Here is an 18615-nt window from a genome sequence, read left to right as displayed (position 1 = left end):
TAGGAACCGTAGTCAATAATAGGATGCCGGTTAAACTCTTTGACGAGAAATTTTCGGATTTAACTCTTCAATTTTCAGCTACATCAAAAAAGTAATAAACCTAAATCAACTAAGAGAGATTTTTTCTATATGTTCTTTCCATTTGGTTTCTAACTCGGATATGTTAAACATTCCACCAGATAAGCATTTGAATGGTTCGATTTATTAGAGTCTTTTACACCTCCAAAAGGGAAAGATTAAGTAGGATTTTAATGATGATTATTTCGCTTTTTCTTACAGTGGCTGCTGAACATAGATCTCCACCTTAAATACAAGCAAAGTTGTGAATACATGGGTCTTCGCTTAACCACTTTGGAGGCCTTTCTATACATCAGACCTGTAATCAAACAAATAAGTACTCAATCCCCCCCATAAAAACCGTTTATAAATTACGAATAAAAACCAAAGATAAACAAAGTAGGTGCTATTTATTATGCCATGATATAATTCTTCTCAACACTCTTATTTAGAGATTTTTATTTTTCCAGTATGATGAGGTTACTAGAAGTTAACCGCAAAATTTTTAGTTTCATTGGCAGAAGTGAAAAAATGAAACGTAATAAAAGCATCCCATTAAATTTAACCACCAAAAAAATTTTATGTCCATGATTAGGATGAATGATTAGGTGAGTAAATTTGTTTTTTTTTTCTTTCTTTCTTTTTCGATAGTTACCTCCTTTTTTCAAACCTTGTATTTGAGCCCATTGTTTGGAGAAACGAATGAATGGTCATCCCGTTCATCATCGTCATTAAATATGAGGTGAAGGCTTGGATCGTTTCGACGGTAGAGGGAGAATTTAAGTACCTATGTGTTAAATATATTTTCTTATGTAAATTATAAAACGTTTAAAACCTCGAATACGCCCATTTTATTAAATGTCGGTAATTGGTGCCGCCAAAGGTATTTAGGTACGACCAAGCACCTTTGAGCGAACTCATAAGGCAACCGTGGATTGGGCTACAAAACATTAGCCAACAACGTAGGGAAAATATGAATGAGTTGATAATTACAGAGGCGCCAATGATGAAATGAAGGTAAAAAAGTAATTCCAAAATTTCATGATGGTATTATAGAAGCACCAAAGACTAAATATCAGAAGTTAGAGTGCACGGCGGCAAAAGTCGAAGAAGCTCTTCGAAGGGTTGAAAAGAAAGAAAGTCTGTGTTAATTGGCACCTAAAAGTATTCTTGTTACAATGGTCAAAGTAGCTAATTTTTTTAATCTAAGTTGTTGATTTTCTTATTTCCGATTTATTGGTAATATCTGTAATATATGGTTGACTTATGCAGTCTTTTGTAGTGTCAACATTAAAAAAGTTCAGCCGGATCGAATCTAGAGAACCACCACCATGGATTGTTATAAAAAATTTTTCATACCAAATTTCTACCATATCAGGTAATTTTCTTTAAAAGGGGGAAGTTTGCGATTACAAATCGTAATCAATTCGTGTTATGCATAGATGAATTTGGAGTGCTGTAAGATATATCAAAATTATTGGTAAACATTTATAAAAATGGATTGTAAAGATATAATTTACATCTTTAGATATGCAGAATTGGATTGTCTATTGAAAATGGTAAAGCAGACATTACTGCTGTTTGAGCAAACGTAGCATCAGCAAAAAAAAAATCAGTTGTTTAAAGTACAAAAACCCACTGAAGAAAAGTTTATGCTATTTCTTATGTTTGCCTGTAACTTGTTTTGATTACTTTAGGCATTATTTCAGAAATTTTTATAAAATTTTTTTTGGAAGATATGATTTTAACTTGTGGAATATTACTGTAAAGAAGCCAACTGATCCATCCATTGTCATACATTTCGAAATCTGACTGAGCTCGCTCGTATTTTTATACCCATCACCATAGGATAGGGCTATACTAATTTGGTCATTCCTCGAAATATTCGTCTATGACCCCATAAAATATATAAATTATTGATCGCCTCGACACTCTGAGTCGATCTTGCATTGCCCGTCTTAATATTGATGTAGGTCGTTTGGGATTTCAAATGGGCCACATCGGTTCAGATTTGGATATAGCTCACATATAAACCGATCCCCCGATTTGACTTCTTGAGCCACTGCAAGCCGCAATTTTCATCAGGTTTGGCTGAAACTTTGCACGCGGTGTTCTTTTATGACTTCTCTGCCAAGTACCATCCAAATCGGTCTATAACCTGTATATATAGCTCCCACATAACCAGATCTTCCGATTTGATTTCTTCAGCTCCTAAAGGCCTCAATTTTCTACCGATTTAGCCGAAATTTTACACGTAGTGTTGTGACTTCCAACAACTAAGCCAAGTACGACCTGAATCTGATCCGAAGGGCCTAACATAACTCACTGTCCCAAATTTCAGCAAAATCGGATAACAAATGTAGCTTTTATGGGCCTAAGACCCTAAATGGGTGGATCGGTCTATATGGGAGCTATATCAAGTTATATTCCGATATAGCCCATCTTCGAACATAACCTGCTTCTGGACAAAAAAAGAATCTGTGCAAAGTTTCAGCTCAATATCTCTATTTTTATAGACTGTATCGTGATTTCAACATACAGACGGATATACGGACGGACATCCCTAGATCGTTCCAGATGTTTATGCTGATCAAGAATTTATATACTTTATAGGGTCAGTTTATATGACAGCTATATCAAAACATGGACCGATATGGCCCATTTACAATACCAACCGACCTACACTAATAAGAAGTATTTGTGCAAAATTTCAAGCGGCTAGCTTTACTCCTTCGGAAGATAGCGTGATTTCGACAGACAGACGGACGGACGGACGGACATGGCTAGATCGACATAAAATGTCGCGACGATCAAGAATATATTTACTTTATGGGGTCTCAGACGAATATTTCGAGTAGTTACAAAAAGAATGACGAAATTAGTACACCCCCCATCCTATGGTGGAGGGTATAATAAATATGCGTGACAATAGGAATGCGTAACCTCATAATACTACGTATATATTTATCCCCACCACCATAGGATGGGGTATACTAATCTAGTCATTCCATTTGTAATACCCCGAAATATTCGTCTAAGACCCCGTAAAGTATATATATACTTGATTATCTCGATACTCTGAGTCGATCTAGCCATGGACGTCCGTTATTTATTATTTATGTAGGTCGCTGGGGATAGCAAATGGGCCATATCGGTTCAGATTTAGATATAGCTCCCATTTAAACCGATCGTACGATTTGACTTCTTGAGCCTCTGGATTGTTGATGTTTTGCAGGTGGTGTTCCATTATGATTTCCAACGAATGTTCCTAGTACGGTCCAAATAAGTCAAGAACCTGATATAGCTCCCATATAAACCAATATCCCGATTTGACTTCTTGAGCCCTTACAAGCGGCATTTTATGCCGGATTTGGCTGAAATTTTGCATGTAGGGTGGGGGTATACTCATTTTGTCATTCCATTTGCAACACATCGAAATATCCATTTCCGACCCTATAAATTTTATATTCTTGATCAGCGTAAAAATCTAAGACGATTTAGACATGTCCGTCAGTCTGTCCGTCTGTCTGTTGAAATCACGCTACAGTCTTCAAAAATAGAGATATTGAGCTGAAACTTTGCACAGATTCTTTTTTTGTCCATAAGCAGGTTAAGTCTGAAGATGGGCTATATCTTGATATAGCCCCCACATAGTCCGATCGCCCGATTTAGGGTCTTGGGCCAATAAAAGCCGCATTTATTTTCCGATTTTGCTGAAATTTGGGACAGTGAGTTGTGTTTTGCCCTTCGACATTCTTCTCCGATTTGGCCAAGATCGGTTCAGATTTGGATATAGCAGCCATATAGACCGATCCGCCGATTTAGGGTCTTAGGCCCATAAAAGGCACACTTATTATCCGATTTTGTTGAAATTTAGGACAGTAAGTAACGTTAGGCCCATGGACATCCCTCTTCAATTTGGCCCAAATCCGTCCAGATTTGGATATAGCTGCCATATAGACCGATCTCTCGATGTAAGGTTTTGGGCCCATAAAAGGCGCACTTATTGTCCGATCCGCTAAAATTTGGGTCATTGAATTAAGATAAGCCCTTCGACATTCTTCTGTAATTTGACCCAGATCGGTCCAGATTAAGATATAGCTGTCATATAGCTATTTCCCGATTTAAGGTTTTAGGCCCATAAGAGGTGCAATTTGCCGAAATTTGGGACAGCGAGTTGTGTTACGCACCTCGACATACTTCTGCAATACGGCACAGATCGGTCCAGATTTGGATATATCTGCCATTTAGACCGATCTCTCGATGTAAGGTTACGGGCCCAAATAAGGCGCACTTATTTCGCCCAAATTTCTCTGAAATTTGACACTGTCACTTATTTTAGGCATTTCGACATCCGTGTCATATATGGTTCAGATCCGTTTATTTTTAGATATTGCTACCAAAAAGACCAATATTTTGTTATACACAATTGAACTATGACTTGCACTTATAAGTATTTGATCCAAGTCGGAACAAATTTCGATAAATCTACTATGGGGCATAAGGTATGCATTTTTCACCGGATTTTGACGAAAGGTGGTTTACATATGTACCCGAGGTGGTGGGTATCCAAAGTATTCCAAGTTCGGCCAGGCCGAACTTAACACATCTTTACTTGTTATATATAAGATTCTCAAATATGAACATACACTCGTATTGCCCATTCCCAGTCTCCAAAATAGCTCTGCATTAGTGCAGTTCAATCTACCGGGTGATGTAATTCGATCTTTCCCCATTGCCAGACAGAACAGACAGATATACTGTCCACAGGCAGATATACTGTCCACAGACAGGTATACTGTCCTCAAACAGATATACTGTTCACAGACAGATATAATGTCCACAGACAGGTATACTGTCCAGAAACAGATATAATGTCCACAGATCTATATTTCCGGGTGTTACAAACGGAATCACTAGATTAGTGTATTCCTTTAGCTTATAGCAGTGGATAAAAGAATTATGAATTTACAATTTTAAGGAAATTTTTATATTCAACTTTAATTTATGTTCCAGTAATCGAAAATCGCAAAGGTTTTCTGGTTTCAAATCGGTCGGAGTTGCCTCTGCAAATATAGATGCACTGATTTCATTATAAATATGAAATATATTTATTTTTAAATTTTTATATATATATATATATATACAATATATATATATATTGAGTGGCTGCATATCTATAGATCGGTGGTGTGGCAAAATTGGTTTTTCGCGTTGCATTTTATCATAATACGATTCCAAACCCAAATAAATTCAACCAAATTTGTTATTCAAAACAGCAAAAATGTCTACTAAAACAGCAGTTTTAGTCCGCTGAAAATGGGAAAACAGACATTGCTGCTGTTTCAGCACACATAGGGCTGCGTATAGGCAAACATTACTTACTGCTATTTCAAGTAACAAAATCAGCTGTCTTAAGCACACAAATCTGCTAAAAAAATTATGCTTCTTTTTATGGTTGCCTGTAATTTGTTTTTATTACTTTTGGCATTTTATTTTAGAATTTTCTTTTTCAGGGTCCTGAATCCTAGGATAGTCCACTGGATCTACAGGGGCGTGAGTAGACCAATACTTATTTACGCCTCAGTAGTTTGGTGGAGTGCTATTGAGAAAAAGTGCAACATATGGAGACTGGAGGCACTGGAGACTATTCTAGATAACCGACCCATTGACATACAGATTAAGTGTGAGGCAGCGTCTGTGGCTATCAGACTTAAGGCGATGGGAGAATGGATTGAGGATGAGAGCAGCTCATATTATCGCGGTATAATTAAGGCGACGATAGGAAACCTGGAAGAAAGGGAAGAGGTTTCCGATCGGATACCTGAGATGAACCTTGAAGTCGAGTGGGAGGCAATGCTGCCATCGGCACATTCTTGGATTGACAGAACCCTAGTATTGCCATCTGGAAGATCATATTACACGGATGGATCAAAGCTAGAGGACAGAGTGGGCCTGGGAGTTTACATTGAGAACCCAAGGACTGAGATCTGTTTTAGACCGCCTGACCATAATACGGTCCTACAGGCGGAGATCCGGGCGATCACGGAGGACGCCGATTGTGAACATCTTTACCGACAGTAAAATTGCCATAAGAGTGATAACAACCAGGACAATAAGGTCACGAAAAGTCTTGCATTGTAAGAAGGAGATTAACGCCTTCTCTGAGGATGTCAAAATTCGCATCGTTTGGGTGCCGGGTCATAACGAAGTAAGGGGAAGTGAAATGATAGATAATTTGGGGATAAAGGCCAGAGGACTGCCGTCAATAAACTTGGTTAACCCGAAGCCTTTCGGGTCGAGGCAGTCCGAGTTAAGGGAGTGGACGACGAATGCGCATGCAACGTTGTGGAACAGCGAATCGGTCAATAGGACGACGAAAATCCTATGGGGGGGATCCAGATCGTTAGAAGACGAGGCTATTACTGAAAAGAAGTAAGAAGGAGGTCAGTATAGCTATTGGTATAATAAAGGGACACATAGGACTACGAGCTCACTTATGTAAAATCGGTGCGGCAAGTGATAGCATGTGTAGGGCATGTGGGGAAGATGATGAGACGTTTGAGCATTTCCTTTGTCATTGCCCGTCTTTTGCGTCCCACAGATACCGGTACTTAGGTGGAGACACAATATCAGACATGAACCAACTTAGGGGAGTGGCATTGAAAACAATTAAGGATTTTGTAAGTAGCATGGAATTCCTGACTTAAAATTTTCTTTTTAAAGGTTACTTTATAGTTTTTAGAGCGCACAACAAACCGAGTACTGGCTTAGGTGTATGTCCATAGTGGCATAGGGCGGATTTATATATGCACCCTCTTTTCAACCTAACCTAACCATTACTGTAAAGAAGCTTCCTGATCCATCCATTGGTATCCATTTCTAAATGTGGCTGAACTAGCTCGCATTTTTTTTTTTCTTTATTGCTCTTCTAATTTGCGAATGACTGGGACGACCTTTTGTATGTAAATTTAAAGAAAAAATTTTATGCAAAGTATACTTTCAGTGGTGATTATAAACATCCACTGAGACACACATTTACGTATGTGTTCTAGTTATTCTTCCAACGTCCCCTTCATAACTAAGCAGTGGTCATTTTTAGCAAACAAGTCATTTTCAGTAGCAGAACTACTGCTACTATACCAGCAAAATTAACTACAAGTATTCAACAGACAGTGTTTGAGAGTAAGAACAAGTATTGATCATGTAGTATAATAATTGGAATGTAATGTAAATATACAGTCGGGCGGTGCCGACTGTATAATACCCTACACCTACCCTATAAGTACACTGTGGGAGCTATATCAAACTATGAACCAATTTTGATAGACCTCGGCGGATTATTTGCAGATTGGTTTTTAAACAACACGTGCCAAATTTCGAGCAAAGCAAATAAACAACAAAACAAATATTTTCAAACTGTAATAACTACGGTTGACAAATGACAGCGTTATTCCAATAAAGGAGCTATATATTAATCTGAACCGATTTCGACCAAACTTCTGATATATTGTTGTAGTCGCCGAGGACAGTGTTGTGCAAAATTTTGGAAAGATTGGTCAATAAATGCGCTTGAAGTGGCTCTTCGAGTGAAAATCGGGCGATATGCATATATGACAGTTAAAGCTGAATCTGAACCGATTTCTATGAAATTCACCAGCAATATTAAGGTCATAAGAAAGTCCTTCCTGCCAAATTTCGAGAGAATCGGTTAACCAATGAGCACTTTATTGCAATATTTCTCAAAATCGAACGAACATATATTTAGGAGCTATATCTAAATCTGAACCGATTTCGAGCAATCTTCTCAGATATTGTGGTAGTTATCGAGAAAAGCGTTTTGTGAAGAATAGTCAATAAATGCGCTTGCAGTGGCTCTTTGAGTGAAAACCGGGCGATATACATATATGGCAGCTAAATCTGAACCGATTTCTTTGAAATTCACCAGTAATATTAAGAGTCATAGGAAAATCCTTCCGGCCAAATTTGGAAAGAATCGTTTAGCAAATGGGCACTTTATTGCAATATTTCTAAAAATTGAATGAACATATTTCGGGGAGCTATATCTAAATCTGAACCGATTTCAAGCAAAGTTCTCAGGTAATGTGGAAGTCGACGAGGAAGGCGTTGTGCAAAATTTTGGCACGATTGATCGATAAATGCGCTTGGTGCTTGACTCTAGAAGTAACAAGTAAGAGCGTGCCAAGTTCGGCCGGGCCGAATCTTATATACCCTTCACCATGGATCGCATTTGCCGAGTTCTTTGCGTGGTATCTCTTTTTAGGCAAACAAAGAATAATGGATAAGAATTGTTATGCTATGGGAGATATATCAAGTTATAGTCCGATTTGGCCCATTTACAATCCCAACCGACCTACACTAATAAAAAGTATTTGTGCAAAATTTCAAGCGGCTAGCTTTACTCCTTATAAAGTTAGCGTGATTTCGACAGACAGATGGACGGACGGACGGACAGATGGATCGACTTAAAATGACAAGACGATCTAGACAAAATTAGTATACCCCCATCCTATGATGGGGGTATACCAAATTCACCAATAATGTCGAGAGTCATTCTTACCAAATTTCGAGAGAATCGGTTAACAAATGACCATTTTATTGCATTATTAATGCAAATCCAACTAACATATATATGGGAGCTATATCCAAATCTGAACCTTTTTTTCCAATTTCAATAGGGGTCCGTTTCTCGGCCGAAAAACATGCCTATACCAAAATTGGAAGATGATCGAATGAAAACTGCGACCTGTACTTTGTACACAAATTAACATGGACAGACGGACGGGCGGTCATAGCTAAATCGAATCAGAAAGTGATTCTGATTCGATCGGTATACTTATCAATGCGTCTATTTCTCTTCCTTCTGGGTGTTACAAACAAATGCATTAAGTTATAATACCGTGTGCCACAGTACTGGTGTACGGTATAATGAAAATCGCACGGAAACCGGAGAATCAATTGCTTATGAATTGTAATCGCAAACTTCCGTCAAAATAAGAACAGGGCTGATAGTTAAAATTATAAACTTATATGTTTAATAGATATGACGAATTAGTTTAACTCCCATTTTATTTAACATACTCGTATTCTTTTGCGCAAGAATTTGTAAGACTATATTTTCAGGCTGTTGGCTACCGTGGTTATTGTATTGAAAAATGTGTCATATGCTATGCTTTGCCTCTTCTTAAATTATCACCATCTCTATGTACCTAGTCTTAAAATATGCTGTAGTAGAAAAATATAATCCCCCACATATTCGTATGCGCTTGTAAAAAATGTGTTAAATTTTGTTGCAGGAACAAATTTCATCCTTGATGGATTTGTTGATAAAGATCAACCGGAAAATTAGGGCATAATATTACTGTGGTACTGCGGCCAGAGTCTGCTGGCTGCAAGAAAGCGGCATATGAAATGTTTTCAACGCTTGGTGTGCTATTCGCAGATTCAATTTAGGGTGTGCTTCGTTAATGTGTGTGCGGCATATAAAATTTACATTTTATCTGATTTTTGAATCTTTGGAAATGTTTTGCGATCTTATTTTTTATTAAGTAGGTATCAGGATTATATTCCCTAGAGGGGAAGTTTATAAAATAGTTTCAAATAACCGTTTTTGCGCAAATAGTAGCATATGTGACACTTGAAAAGTTTACAAAATGAAAACTACAGTTTATGTGAAGAAATAAAATTGCATGACAAGAAAATGTAAAAACTGTTTCAATTTTGCTCGAATTTCTAGGTAATATAAAGCATAGATTTGTTATGAGACATGATTTTCTCTGCCCCACTAAATATTTCGCTCGGCCTCACCCAATTTCACCACACTTCCGTTGCCTAATTTCAAATGTAAGTCATGGCAAAGTTGTACAAAGAGAAAAATACTGTAAACGAAACAGTAACAAACTGTACAAATTTTTAATTAATACAAATTTATGACTTAATTAAAAGAGACCACTGCAACAACTCTAAACACAACCAAATTACGTGTACAAATTGTCTTTCAGCAGCTGAGAGTGGAAGGCAGAATGGCCTACTCACTCATCTCATACCATAGATATGCCATTCGCTCACTCATTATGTCCATTTGTGGAAACAATGTAACACGAAATTGTTATGAGGTTACTCGAACAACAATGGCGTTCAAGTTGCCTCCTGGTTAATGCCGTTAGGAGAGTCAAATAACCTTTAATTAAATAACCACAACTTAACAGTAAATCATAGCAACAAAGATCGAAAAAACACCACCAGACTACATAACAGATATAAAATGTGGAAAATATTTTGAAAACGATACAAAAACCGTCATTGTCAAGATATGAGCTACAAAGTTTGGTAGTAATTTAAAATTAACGATTTAAAAAAAAGTAACTTACACTGGTCAGTAAATTGACTCTGAAGTAAGTGCCAATGTTGTTAAAAGGGTAGTTTAAGTAAAACTTAAAAATAATATGGCATGATAATTTTTTTTTTGCTTTTTATAGGAGGATGGGGTGGTTATAGTCATTCCGTTTGTAACACCTCGAAATATTGATCTGCGACCACATCTTATATATAAAAACCAATTTGTGTTTGTTTGTTTGTATGTTTGTGTGTTCCTTATAGACTCAGAAACGGCTGAACCGATTTTCTTGAAATTTTCACAGATGGTGCATAATGATCCCGTGGTGAAAATAGGGTACTACATTTTTTGATATCTGATGGCGGGGCGGACCCTCCCCCTCACTCTAATTTTCAGAAACGCCAGATCTCGGAGATGGGTGGTGCGATTTAAGCGAAATTTTGTGTGCTCTCATATAGTACCCTAAAAACTAAAATTTGGTATCCAAATTTCGGATGGGGTACCTAGGGGGGCCGACCCACCCTAAAACCTACCAAACATATATTTAGACCAATCACGGCAATATGGGACTCAAATGAAAGGTATTTAGGATAAGAAAACGTATCTGATATCCAATTGTCGGACCAAGTGCTAGGGGGACCACCCCAAACCCCAAAACACTCCTAAATCGGACATATTTACCGACCATGGCAATATGGGACTGAAATGAAAGGTATTTGCGAGTAGAATACGAATCTGATATCCAAATGTGGGACCACGTTTCTGGGGGTCCGCCCCTTCCCCAAAATATCCCCCAAACAGAACTTATTTACTGACCATCGCAATATGGGGCTTAAATAAAAGGTATTTGAGTGTAGAATTAGAATCTGATATCCAAATATGAGACCAAGTGTTTGGGGGGCCGCCTCTCACAAAAAACATATCCCAAAGGGGACAAATTTACGACCATAGCAATATGGGGCTCAAATGAAAGGTCTTTGGGAGTAAAGCACAAATTTGATATCAATATTCGGAAAAAGTGTCTATGGGGCCACCCCACCCCCACAACACCACCCAAATAGTAAGTATTTTCTGACTATTCCAATATGAGGCTCAAATAAGAGGGAACCCGATATATATTTTTAATGCCAGCTCACTGAGTGGCCACCCATCCCCCAAAACACCCCCCTAAGCCGGCCATGTTTGCCGACTATGGAAATATGGGACTCCAATTAAAGTTATGTGGGAGTAGACCACGTATTTGATATCAACATTAGGGACCAAATGACGTCCCACCACCATAACAAATAGGATGTATTTGCTCACCAAGACAATTTGGGTCTTAAAGAGAGTGGAACTAAATGTTCATAGTTTTTAGGGCCAATACCCCAAACCGGACATATTTGCTGACTTTTGCAATAAGGAGTTTAAATGAGATTAGAAAACGAATTAGATATCCAATTTTGAGGGCAATGGCAATATGGGGTTCAAGTAAATTATATATGAAAATAGAGCACGTTGCTGATATATTTTCCGGACTTAGTGTTTGGGGGACCACCCCAATTCCAAAATCACCCCTAAATCGGGCATATTTACCGACCATATCAATGTGGAGCTTAAATGAAAGGTATTGGGGGGTAGAGCAAGAATTGATACGCATTTTCGGGACCAATTTTCTAGGTGTCTACCCCTTTTCCAAAATACCCCGTAAACAGCAATTTTTTAGTGACCATCACAATATGGGGCAAAGATAAAGGTATTTGGGAGTAGAATACGAGTTTGATATCCAAATGTAGGACCATTAAGGGCATCACCCCTTTCCCAAAACACCCCCAAAGGGTAAAAATTTTTCGACCACGCCAATATGTGGCTCAAATGAAAGGTATTTGAGATTAGAAAACGAATTTGATAACTTATTTTGGCGCCATATGTTTGGGTGACGCCTCATCCTGTAAACTCCTCTTAAGCCAATGGCAATATGGGGTTTAAATAAATGGCATTTGAGAGAAGAGCACAATGCTGATATTTTTTAAGGGCCAAGTATCTGGGGGACCACCTCTCCCTCGGAAACACCACTAAATCAGACATCATGAGAATATCGGGCTGAAAAGAAGTATTTTAAGAAAGGAGTACACCTTACATCCAAACTTAAATTCGTAGACCAATAAAGTTCATGTGGGGTTCAGATAAAGGCACTTATATTGTAAAATTGTTAGTCAAGCGATATACAATACTATTTTCGTAGCATAGTATTTCACTAAAAGTTCTTCAATTGTTGAAAGTAAATATTCCAAGGAAAATTTTGTTCCATATAAAGTAAAAGAATATCCAGGGATGGGCCAGTATGAGCTAGTATAAAGTATATATATTCTTGATCAGCGTAAAAATCGAAGACGATCTATCCATGTCCGTCCGTCAGTCTGTTGAAATCACGCTACAGTCTTTAATAAGTAAAAAGGCGTTAAGTCCGGCCGGGCCGAACTTTGGATACCCACCACCTCGGGTATATATGTAAACCACCTTTCATCAAAATTCGCTGAAAATTTCATACCTTATACTCATATACCTCATACCGATCTGAACTATATACGACACGGATGTCGAAAAGCCGAACATAAGTCACTGTGTCAAATTTCAGTGAAATCGGATTATAAATGCGCCTTTTATGGGGCGAAGACTTTAAATCGAGATATCGGTCTACATGGCAGCTATATCCAAATCTGGACCGATTTGGGCCAAGTTGCATAAACATGTCGAAGAGCCTAACACTAAGCACTGTCCCAAATTTCGGCGAAATCGGACAATAAATGCCTCTTTTATGGACCCTAAACCTTAAATCGAGAGATCGGTCTATATGGCAGCTATATTCAAATCTAGACTGATCTGGACAAAATTGAAGAAGGACGTTGAAGAGCCTAACCAAACTCACTGTCTCAAATTTCAGCGACATCGGACAATAAATGCGTCTTTTATGGCCCCAAAACCTAAAACCTAGATATCGGTCTATATGGCAGCTATATCCAAATCTGAACCGATCTGGACCAAATTAAAGAAACATGTCAAAGGGCCTAAGACAACTCACTGTCCCAAATTTCAGCGAAATCGGACCATAAATGTGGCTTTTATGGGCCTTAGACCATAAATCGGAGGATCGGTCTATATGGCAGCTATATCCAAATCTGGACCGATCTGAGCCAAATTGACAAAGGATGTCGAAGGGCTTAATACAACTCACTGTCCCAAATTTCAGCGAAATCGGACTATAAATGTAGCTTTTATGGGCCTTAGACCCTAAATCGGAGGATCGGTCTATATGGCAGCTATATCCAAATCTGGACCGATCTGAGCCAAATTAACGAAGAATGTCGATGGGCTTTACACAATTCACTGCCCCGAATTTCATCAAAATCGGATAATAAATGTGGCTTTTGTGGGCCTAAGACCCTAAACCGGCGGATCGGTCTATATGGAGGCTATATCAAGATATAGTCCGATATAGCCCATCTTCGAACTTAACCTGCTTATGGACTAAAAAAGAAGCTGTGCAAAATTTCAGCTCAATATCTCTTTTTTTATACCCACCACCGAAGGATGGGGGTATATTCATTTTGTCATTCCGTTTGCAACACATCGAAATATCCATTTCCGACCCTATAAAGTACATTTCGATATAGTTGCTATAGGGCAAAAGGTTTGCAATTTTCACCGGATTTTGACGAAAGGTGGTTTACGTATATACCCAAGGTTGTGGGTATCCAAAGTTCGGCTCGGCCGAACTTAACGCCTTTTAACTTGTTTTACCCTACACCACTACTGTAGTACAGGATATTATAACTTAGTGAATTTGTTTGTAGCACCCAAAAAGAAGAGAGATAGACCCATTTATTAGTATACCGATCGACTCAGAATGTGATCCTGTTCGTCTGTCCATGTTAATTTGTGTACAAAGTACATGTTGCAGTTTTCATCCGATCGTCATCAAATTTGGTACAGACATGTTTTTCCGAATAAAGACGAAGCTTATTGAAATTGGAAAAATTGACCCATCTTGCCAAAATTTTGCAAAATGCTTTCCTCGACGATTTTGAGAAATGTTGGAAAAAAGTGCTCATTTGTTAACCGATTCGGTCGAAATTTTGCAGGAAGGATTTTCTTAAGACTCTCAATGAGAATTTTTCTCGAAATCGGTTCAGAATTAGATATAGCTCCCATATATATGTTCTTTAGATTTTGGGTAACTCGCCATAATGTTGTCATTGGTCAACCGTAGTTTTTACAGTATTATTAGCTGAAGAAGAGGATTTGCATTAGAACTATGAATTCTATCATGCCAAAGTATCCACAGTTCTGTTAACTAAATCGCATCGGTTGTTGTGTGTGACAAGTGTCATTTTCCACGCAACTCCTATTTATGACAAAAATGTAGTAGCGAGTTCTTCAATGCTCTGTGAACTTGGCTAATTAACTAAAATTTCTTTTCTCTTGGCTATTTTCAGTGTTTTCTACCCACTTTTGGACGAGGCTAATTTTTAGATTAATTTTGATTCATACCTCAGCGAAAACAGAAAACGAAACTGACATTTATATTCGACAACACAGAGGAAAGCGAATGAAAAACCCTCAATAGCTCTAATGGGGGTCAGTCCGCACATATTTCATGAAACAAAGTTCCATTTGTACAGTGCAAGGAAAAACGGCGGGGTGAATGAGTGAACGAACAAATGTGACAGCAAGTGATTAGTTACTCAGCCATAATAATGAAATGCAAAACCACAATCACGCGCGACAAGTGACCGGAAATTTTGTCACCAAGCCAAGCGCTAAAAACGAATGTTGCGATTACTTCGGGCGGTGGTGGTTTGTTTGCCGTTTGTTGAATTTAGTTCAAACTTTGGTTAATTAATAATTTTTGTTTTATTATTATGAAAATGGCCATAAAAACATAAATTATATATGAGAAGCTAGTCAATTTGCTTGGCAGCTGGCAAGGTAACGTCAACAATTTTCCTCGCTTTTGGCTATGAGGGCAAAATGGATTTCTTGCTTTCCCCATGATTACTGTACTTTGGGTCAAAAATCACTGAACATTTTCATAACTGACCTCTTTCCACACTAATTTGTAGCGATTCTTTATAAGTTTTTTTGTTCTTAAAAACAAATTCTGACATTTAACATAATAGCAAAGCGTTAAAAAATATTCATCGTAAATAGAGAAACTTTTTTCACGCAATTAAGTGGCGTTTAGAAAAATTACTTTTAATGATGCCAGACCTCGTGAGGAGGGTTGTCCGTCAACTGTGGCTATAGCAGGTCTTCTGCTTAAGTAACTGTAATTTTGCTACAATAAAAGCTAAAGCAGAACACATCCTGCTGTGGTCGTTTGGGGCAATTAGATATTTATTTTAACATGGGCAATAACGTCCTTCCCAACTGTGAACTGATGAAACTATTATGCCCCTAATCACCTGCCCAAGGGAATGAGAGAGACGGCGACAAAAAGATCGAATCAGGCTGAAGTAAAAGGATTGCCATCTTTTTACTCTACATTATGATGTTTTCCTCCAGTCTTGAATTTTGCGAAAGATCGATTCGTTTTCTCTGGTATATGAAGGACAAAAATTCAAACCCTCAAAAAATCCAATCGTGGTATTGCTTTCTTTGAGGGCGACATTTTCGTGATGGTAAGAGGACAAAAGTGTTTTCAAACAAATCGATGCGAAAAAACATTTAAGAACTACAATACTTTTATCGGTTTATATGGGGTCAACGCGTATATCTACATCTGTGCTCCAGTCATGAATTTTGCGAAGTTAACCGGATTTTAGTGCTGTTTGTGTAAGTCATAAATGTACTTCAACTATCAAATTTAAACCCAATTCGTGGATTGGTTTATATGGGGATATATGGTAGGCATTGAGCAAGTCTCCGAGACAAGTTGGCTAAGACTAAAAGCATGTCGCACTTCGGGTCCAATACAGTATTTTTCAAGATAGGGAAGACTAGGATAGGCAAAGATTATCATATTGAGACGTCATGCCGTGCAATGGCAGGTGACTCAATACTGCCTATAAACAAGAGGCTGACGACGAGACCATCGTCGACAGTTCCAACAAAGGGAAGATTAGGACATAAAAACATCAGGCAGTGCAGGGAGGAGAGACTCAACGCAGCCTAACGAACAGGGACCCAACGATGGAACCATAACCGACTTTCTCTCAAGATTCGGAAGACTATAATAGGCAAAGTTCTTAATATTGAAACATCAGGCAGTGCAGCGACAGGAATCTCAATGCGCCCTAACGAACAGGGAACCGATGATGAGACCATCATCTACTCCCAAGAAGCTCATTTATTTTAGATTTGGGAGACTAGGACAGGCAAATATCCTAATATTGGAACATCAGGCAGAGCAAGGACAGGAAACGCAATGCAACTTAACGAACAGGGAGCCGGCGATGAGACCATTACTCAATCACAGAAGCCCATTTACTGGAGGGCCAACGATTGATGTTATACAGATAAACCTTCACCGGAGCAAGACTGCTACACATGATCTGATGGAGAAAATCAGTCAGGGCAAGATTCATATTGCCTCATTTCAGGAACTGTGGACGATCCGAACAAAGTTTCTGGATGCAACCATATCAGCTATCAATTATTCTAACACTGGTACTCGGCCTAGGACATGCGTTATTTGCCATAACAAGTAAAGGCGTGCTAAGTTCGGCCGGGCCGAATATTATAAACCCTACACAGTGAATCGTGCGATCGAGTTCTTCGAATTATTTTCCCGGCATCTCTTTTTAGGCAAACAAATGATAGTAAAAGATAAAAGAAAAAAATTGCAATGCTATTGGAGCTATATCAAGTTATGGTCCGATTCGAACAATTATTAAATTGAATATTAAAGACAATAGTAGAAGTCATTGTGTAAAATTTTAGCCAGTGCGAATAAGAATTGTCCACTTTATGGGCTCAAGAATAAAATAGGGAGATCGCTTTATATGCGAGCTGTATCGGGCTATAAACCGATACAGACCATAATTGACACGTAAATTGAAGGTCATGGATGAAGCCATTGTACAAAATTTCCGCCAAATCGGATAATAATCGCGCCCTCTAAAGGCTCAAGAAGTCAAGATCCCAGTTCGGTTTATATGGCAGCTATATCAGGTTATGAACTAATTTAAAACGTATTCGGCACAGTTATTGGAAGTCGTAAAAAAACACGTAATGCAAAATTTCAGTCAAATCGGATAAGAATTGCCCCCTCTAGTAGCTCTAGAAGTCAAGATTCAAGATCGGTTTATATGGCAACTATATCAGGTTATGAAACGATTTGAACCATACCTATTACAGTTATTAGAAGTTATAACAAAACACATCATGCAAAATTCAGCCAAATCGCATGGGACTTTCGCCCTCTAGAGGCTCAAGAAGTCAAGACCTCAGATCAGTTTATATGACAGCTATATCAGGTTATGAACAGATTTCAACTATACCTAGCACAGTTGTTAGAAATGATAACAAAACACCTCATTCAAAATTTCAGGCAAATCGGATAAGAATTGCGCCCTCTAGTGGCTTAAGAAGTCAAGATCCAAGTTCTATTTATATGGCAGCTATATCAAAACATGGACCGATATGGCCCATTTAGAATACCAACCGACCTACACTAATAAGAAGTATTTGTGCAAAATTTCAAGCGGCTAGCTTTACTCTTTCGGAAGTTAGCGTGCTTTCAACATACAGACGGACGGACGGACAGACAGACGGACGGACATGGCTAGATCGATATAAAACGTCGCGACGATCAAGAATATATATACTTTATGGGGTCTCAGACGAATATTTCGAGTAGTTACAAACAGAATGACGAAATTAGTATACCCCCCATCCAATGGTGGAGGGTATAAAAACAACCTAATAACACTTAATACAGGTATTGTAGAACCGCTGTCTTTGTTAATAGGATTAGGATGGAGGTTTTAGATACGACAATATGTTCGGAAAATCTAATCGATGAGGTTCAGGATTGGAGGGTCGCTTCATTAGGTTTAAAATAGCAAGGCTAGCTTCCGTAAAATATTTCAGAAAACTACTCAGAAGAAGGCTTTGACAACATAATTTAAATTGTGCAGGCGACGAAGACATTGACGACAATGTTAACAGTACTACGACTGCACTAGTGGGGTCTTTCGAAGATAGTGATCCTCTTCGAG

General features: G+C 38.3%; 1 long non-coding RNA gene across 1 annotated transcript; it reads left to right on the top strand.

Annotated features, from left to right (window-relative positions):
* Nucleotides 1–494: 494 nt before the first annotated feature.
* On the top strand, nt 495–15353 carry LOC131997383 (uncharacterized). Its single transcript, XR_009398228.1, has 2 exons — nt 495–665; nt 14890–15353. It is a non-coding gene; the product is annotated as an uncharacterized LOC131997383 (long non-coding RNA).
* Nucleotides 15354–18615: the final 3262 nt, after the last annotated feature.

The sequence above is a fragment of the Stomoxys calcitrans genome, chromosome 4 (genome assembly GCF_963082655.1).
Source record: "Stomoxys calcitrans chromosome 4, idStoCalc2.1, whole genome shotgun sequence".
Lineage (NCBI taxonomy): Eukaryota > Metazoa > Arthropoda > Insecta > Diptera > Muscidae > Stomoxys > Stomoxys calcitrans.
Note: the sequence above shows the minus strand (reverse complement) of the source record. Positions and strands in the feature narration are given on the sequence as shown.